The following is a 6,784-nucleotide window of genomic DNA, read 5'->3' as shown; positions in this document are numbered from 1 at the left end:
ATAAAGAGATTGACAGCAAAGAGAAACGTGACTCTGATGGAGTCAGATACATGAAAAAATTTTTAGGCAAAATGAAAAAAAAAAAGATTGGGAAGAGAATGGCACTGATTTGGAGTAAATGGGTGAGGCGGGAGGGAGAGAGGGAAGAAAGGAAGAGGAAGCAGCCACTCCATAAATTAGACACATGGTCGGCTCTTTTTCTGCTTGTTTTGTCGCAAAATAATCATGGAACTCATTTGATTACAAGTGTCTCATTGAAAAACATGGGTTTTCATAAGTGTGCAGCCAACTGCTTCAATCACCGCCACATGCTATTTCGCAACTGGGAATTCGTAATGGGGACTAACTTTGCATCTGGCTGATTCATCTTGTGTGACGCAGAGCCGGGTGGTTTAATAATGTTTTGGCCATTCATTTTTATGAACTTTGCAAAAAATATTAATCAAAATTAAGCCGTGTGTCAGGACGGCCTAAGTGATGGCAATGTCAGTCTGTCAGCTGCTTCACATTTGCATTAAACTCACAAAAAAATTCAAATGGATTTTTCCTGTCTTAGACAATGTGACGTTTGATGACTTTAATATCTCATCTGGCTTTGTATCTATTCCCCCTAGCAGGTCTAAACTCCCAAATATTTTATATTGTTGTAATTGAAGACACTATTGATGGATGGACAATGCTATTTGTAGGAGGTCATGCGATATAAATGTTTAAACCCTGAGTATAACATGAATAATATAAGACAGTAAGATGACCTACAGCCTGCTTGAACTACAGGAAACCACACAGGCCACAGCCCCAGCCCAATTGAGGTTATCAAAGGTGATCATTTATTTTCTTTGTTGACGGTACAACTTGACTACTAACAAATAATATATAGGAAAAGAGGCCCTTTCAAAAAGATTTAAAGATATAAAATAAATTATATAATACATTCTATAATAATAATTATAATAATATACCATGAATATCTACTATCTATATCTACTAATTTCTACTCTTTTTGTGCATTATTGGGCAAATATTGATAAGGGTTGGTTTGAGCCAATAGCTGCTGCCTCACTTCAAAGTCTGGTCGTAAAAACGTTCTGTTTAGGACGCAGTACTAATCTGCCAGCATATTTTAATCTCTCTCTCTCTCTCTCACTCCCTCTCACTCCCTCTCTCTATGTCATAAGATGGAAATGAATTATGAGAGTAATCAATATCAGAGTGTTTTTTTTTGTTTTGTTTTTTTTTTTTTTGTCCCGTGAAGAGTAATTACCACAGCCACGTCTAGATGAGAGTGTGATTTTTATTACCAGGGAAATGTTGTCTGGTCTTTATGTGTTATTACAGAAATAGAGCAAATTATAGGGAAATGTTGTCTGGTCTTTATGTGTCTATTCACTGTCAAACTTATCTCTGAAATGAGATTTTATTACAGAAATAGAGCAAATTAAACTGTGCTGACTTGTGTATTGATTCAAACTTATTGTTTTTTTTTTGTTTGTTTTGTACTTACTATATTCCTGAGGAATGTGAATTAGAGGTAAATTAGAACTTAATTCTTCTTCCCAATTAGCTTAGTATGTCCTATTCAAACAAGATGTCTGGACTTATAAAGCCTGTTACAGTTGGCGTTGCCACATCCCTAAAATACAGAATCATCTTTTAATTGGCAATTAAATGTTTTGTTCCGTATTTGTCCGTAAATTACGTAAATTCCATAATTTCACCTACGTTACATTACGTCACCGTTTTTATTTTATTTTTTATTTAGTGTATTATTTTAATATTATTTTTCAAACTTTTTGTTGCACACTCCTCACAAAGGCGTGTCACTGCCTGTGACATCAGAAGCGGAAAAAGGTCCGACGCGCCCCATCAAAAAAGACGCAGCTGTACCCAATTATTACTAATTGGCGACTTGACTCAGGAAGGTGAGAGGCATTTGGATTTCTCTCCAACTTTTGGCGTTTTGACTCCGTGTATTAATTCATTTTAAAAGCCAACACTTCACTCAAAGTCGAAAATAACTTTTATTAGTATTATTTAGTATTATTTACTACGTTTTGCTGAAACTAAATAAAACTGACGCATGTTCTTTTTGTTTGTAGAACGTGGTTACGCTTTGATTAATATGTTACCATGTTAGTGTTTAAAGTACAGCTTCAGCTCCATCAACGATGAATTTTGAACGGTAAATGAACGTGTGAATTAATCTTGAAATAATCTTTGTTTGGTGCGTTGGGATTTCTGCGCACCAAAGCAGGTCGAAGTTGTCCGCGTCTGGAGTAAAACCGAGGTGAGCGATCTGTAAAGTCAAACTCCGGGTATTTTTATTTAATAATAATTTGACAAATGTTGTTAAGAACTTAAACTCAGCGCCTGTTCAGCCTGAAGATCTCCCACCCAGAGTTTTTGGTTTTTTTTTTTTTTTTTTTGCTAGATTCGTCCAGAAGATCTTCAACAAAGTAGGGAGCGTCGTTTTTCTTGTCCTCTTTGCGGCTGCCGCGCCGCTGCTGTGCTTCCTTGGGCCGCCGAGCCTTCCTTCATGTGTTTGAATGTGGAATTCGAATTGTGGTTCATAGGCTGGTGAATCTGGATGTCTAAAGGCTGACGTCCAGTAACTAGTTCACTGCAAGTGTGGCGTCCCCTCCTGGTTGCCACGCCTACATCGCCTCCAGTACTGCAAGTCCCAGTAATGGGCATTAGCTGGTCTCAAAAAACTTTTTTTAGACTTATTCATTTAGAGTTTAGAGTTATATAAACCAATTCAAAATTTTTACATCCCGTTTGCGGTTGTTTTCCACCATTGTGGATGTTGCGATCATCTTCCACAATTTTGATGTCCTGTTCGCTGTCGTTTTGCACCACTTTGGACGTTGCGATCATCATCAACCATCAACAAAGTCAAGATTCACCTATCAACATGGATGTCAAGATTCATCTTCAATAAGGATGTCAAGCCTAAACTATCAACATGGATGTCAAGATTCATCTACCAATAAGGATGTCAAGCCTAAACTATCAATGTGCATTCCAAGCCTCGTCTACCAACATGGATGTTCAGCATTCTTATGTCATGTAGATTTGCCTGCCTTTGTAGTTATATCAATGTAAACATGTAAATGTTCGGTGGGCTGAATGGCAGAAGATGAAGGGACTGGTTTGGACCTAGTGTTGCTGCTAATTGCTCCTCACTTTACCTTTTGTTCTTCTGTAGAGATTGTGGTCTTAGTTGGTCAGGGTCACTCATAGACCCTGACCAGGATGTTACTCTCGATCAGGGGTGAGTAGGTGGTGCCCAGGTTGCTTCAGTTACATTTGAATGATATTCAAATGGGTGCTATGATGGTGGTGAGAAGAGTGTTCTGTCTCAGGACTTATTGTTACATTGTTCAGTATGTATCAAACAATTAACTCTTCGTATTACTGAGTGCCATTGAAGTAGCTAGGTTTTAATAAGGTTGCTGACCCCTGTTCTGGATGGTAGTCTACTTCTAGCTGCTAATTTTCAGACCATTGACCAGAGCATGTTTAGGGTAATATTTGATGTGTTTACTATACATTTGTTTGAATAAATCTTTGTTTTTCAGGCTAGTGATTTAGCTGCTGTGAAGTTATTTGATTTAAATGTTCATTCAGCCCATAGATGTGTTTAAAATGTTAAATTAAAACTCATTAATTCTGTCAAACTGATAGTATTTTGGCTTAAATTGCTCTACTGTGGCAGCTAGATGGTCTGTTGGGGGACCTCCCACCAGAGGAATTTTGTAGTTCTGTCCTCTGGAAAATGTATTTGTTTTAATGAACAAGGTTATGTTAGCAGGTTTATAAATATGCTGGTTTATTCTAGTAGTCATACAGATTAGATTGTGTGTTTAGGGTCTTTAATAGAAAATATACTTGGCAAAGAGACAACCCAAGACTTAGGTTGTTAATATTTACATTTTCTTTTAAATTGTATTGAAAAGTAATTGCTCCTCACTTTACCTTCTGTTGATGTGTCGACAGTTTAATCTCAGACTTGGTTAAACTAAGGAGGATTTTATTTTTTATCCTGTCTTGTAGTGGATCCAAACAAGTTCTGGAAATCTGGCATCCTGGAGTTTGGGGTAGAAGTGGCCCAGGAGGATCCACCCATTGGCTGCCAGATCTCTTCAGGTTTATTCTGCATATTGACATTTCTGAATCTGTTCGCTTTAACCTGATCTGATCTGTCTAGGATTCTGTGGACCAAGTCTGGAGAAGATGGATTCTGGTAGAGTGGACCAGGGGTGAGCAGGAATTTCTGTTATTAATTTTCCCATTACTGAATACTACTGATGTGACTGAATGTTGAATGACATGGCCAAGAACCAGGACATTGTTTTTTCTTCTCCTTATGTTCTGTGGCAGATGTTGGACTGGACCTGGTGAAGCACGGCTGAAGCAGACTCCTGAGCAGAGTACCATTAGAAGACAGGTTTTTCCTTCTCATCTTTATTTGTTTGTGATTCATGGTTGCTTACCTTTGTTTTGTCTTGGTTTTTTTTGTTTGTTTTTTGATCCAGAATAATTGACACCATGGAAGTCGGATAAACTACATCCTTGTCTCATCATGTCTGCAGCCAAGATGATCCAGACCTACAGCACCTCCTTCTGGACTCCTTCATGTTTAGGTGCTGCCCCTGGACCCAGACTGACCACTGATGACTGGAGTTTAATACCTGCTCAGCTGAATAAGGATTGTTATGTTTTTATTTTTTTCTCAGCTATGTTAGTTTCACTGTAGAGGCTGTGGTCTTAGTTGGTCAGGGTCACTAATGGACCCTGACCAGGATGTTACTCAATATGTTAGTCTGCTTGTAGCTGCAAATTTTCAGACCAGTGACCAGAGCACATGTTTAGGGTCATTTTTATGAGAAGTTGACTGTAACAGTTGTTTCAATATTTATCATTGTTTTCCATGCTAGTGATTTAGCTGCTGTGAAGTTATTTTTAATTAAATGTTCATTTAGCCCATAGATGTGTTTAAAATGTTGATTTAAAACTCATTAATTCTTTAAAACTAACAGTATTATGACTTAAATTGCCTTTAATGTCATTGAACAGTTTGTATTATCAGAACTGGCTTGTCTCCCTCTGCCAAGTCAATTTTCTACTAAAGACTTGTAAGCCCTACTGTGGCAGCTAGATGGTGTTTTAGATGGTCTCCCACCAGAGGAATTTTGTAATTTTGTCCTCTGGAAAATGTTTTGTTTAACTGGACAGGGTTAAAATAGCAATTGTATAATTATGCTGGTTTATTCTAGTAGGCATACAGATTAGATTGCACATTACCACTGATTTATAATCCTCAAAGTGTCAGTTTGTTGTGTAGAAAACTAATTTGACTCTTGTGTTTAGCCCCCCCTAAAAAGCCTGGGTCTTGTCATCAGGACTCAGACTGACCACAGATGACAGGAGTTTAATACCTGCTCAGCTGCATAAGGATTGTTGTGGTTTTAATTTCTCTTTGGCTGCTTGTTAGTTTCACTGATGTAGAGATTGTGGTCTTAGTTGGTCAGGGTCACTAATAGACCCTGCCCAGGATGTTACTCTAGATCAGTGGTCAGTATGTGGTGCCCGGGTTCCTTCAGTTACATTTGAATTGTATTCAAATGGGTGCAATGATGTTGATGAGAAGAGTGTTCTGTCTCAGAACTTATTGTTACATTGTTCACTAAATATGCATCAAACTAGTAGCTCTTCATATTACTGAGTGCTGTTGAAGTAGCTCGGTTTTAATAAGGTTGCTGACCCCTGTTCTGGATGTTAGTCTGCTTGTAGCTGCTAATTTTCAGACCAGTGACCAGAGCACATGTTTAGAGTCTTTTTTTTGTGAGAAGTTGACTATAACAGTTGTTTCAATATTTCTTTGTATTTCAGGCTAGTGAATTAGCTGAAGTTATTTTTAATTAAATGTTCATTCAGCCCATAGATGTGTTTAAAATGTTGATTTAAAACTCATTAATTCTTTAAAACTAACAGTATTATGACTTAAATTGCCTTTAATGTCATTGAACAGTTTGTATTATCAGAACTGGCTTGTCTCCCTCTGCCAAGTCAATTTTCTACTAAAGACTTGTAAGCCCTACTGTGGCAGCTAGATGGCGTTTTGGGAGGCCTCCCACTAGAGGAATTTCGTAATTTTGTCCTCTGGAAAATGTTTCGTTTTACGTGACAGGGTTAAGTTAGCAAATTTATAAATATGCTATTTTATTCTAGTAGTCATACAGATTAGATTGCGCGTTTAGGGTCTTTAATAGAAAACATACTTGGCAAAGAGACAACCCAAGACTTAGGTTGTTAATATTTACTTTTTTATTTTTATTTTTCAATTTTATTGATAAATTTGGTGGGCTGAATGGCAGAAGATGAAGGGACTGGTTTGGACCTAGTGTTGCTGCTAATTGCTCCTCACTTTACCTTTTGTTCTTCTGTAGAGATTGTGGTCTTAGTTGGTCAGGGTCACTCATAGACCCTGACCAGGATGTTACTCTCGATCAGGGGTGAGTAGGTGGTGCCCAGGTTGCTTCAGTTACATTTGAATGATATTCAAATGGGTGCTATGATGGTGGTGAGAAGAGTGTTCTGTCTCAGGACTTATTGTTACATTGTTCAGTATGTATCAAACAATTAACTCTTCGTATTACTGAGTGCCGTTGAAGTAGCTAGGTTTTAATAAGGTTGCTGACCCCTGTTCTGGATGTTAGTCTGCTTGTAGCTGCTAATTTTCAGACCAGTGACCAGAGCACATGTTTAGAGTCTTTTTTTT

General features: G+C 37.8%; 1 long non-coding RNA gene across 2 annotated transcripts; it reads left to right on the top strand.

The window, feature by feature from the left end:
* Window positions 1–3,123: 3,123 nt before the first annotated feature.
* Window positions 3,124–5,890, top strand: LOC103394213 (uncharacterized). 2 transcript variants are annotated; one of them, XR_003052779.1, is made up of 5 exons: window positions 3,124–3,527; window positions 4,057–4,149; window positions 4,211–4,262; window positions 4,384–4,450; window positions 4,596–5,890. It is a non-coding gene; the product is annotated as an uncharacterized LOC103394213 (long non-coding RNA). The 2 variants fall into 2 exon arrangements; XR_003052778.1 differs by having other exon boundaries at window positions 3,124–4,149.
* Window positions 5,891–6,784: the final 894 nt, after the last annotated feature.

Source organism: Cynoglossus semilaevis, chromosome 18 (genome assembly GCF_000523025.1).
Source record: "Cynoglossus semilaevis isolate Cse_v1.0 chromosome 18, Cse_v1.0, whole genome shotgun sequence".
Lineage (NCBI taxonomy): Eukaryota > Metazoa > Chordata > Actinopteri > Pleuronectiformes > Cynoglossidae > Cynoglossus > Cynoglossus semilaevis.
This window is presented reverse-complemented; position numbering and strand designations above follow the sequence as displayed.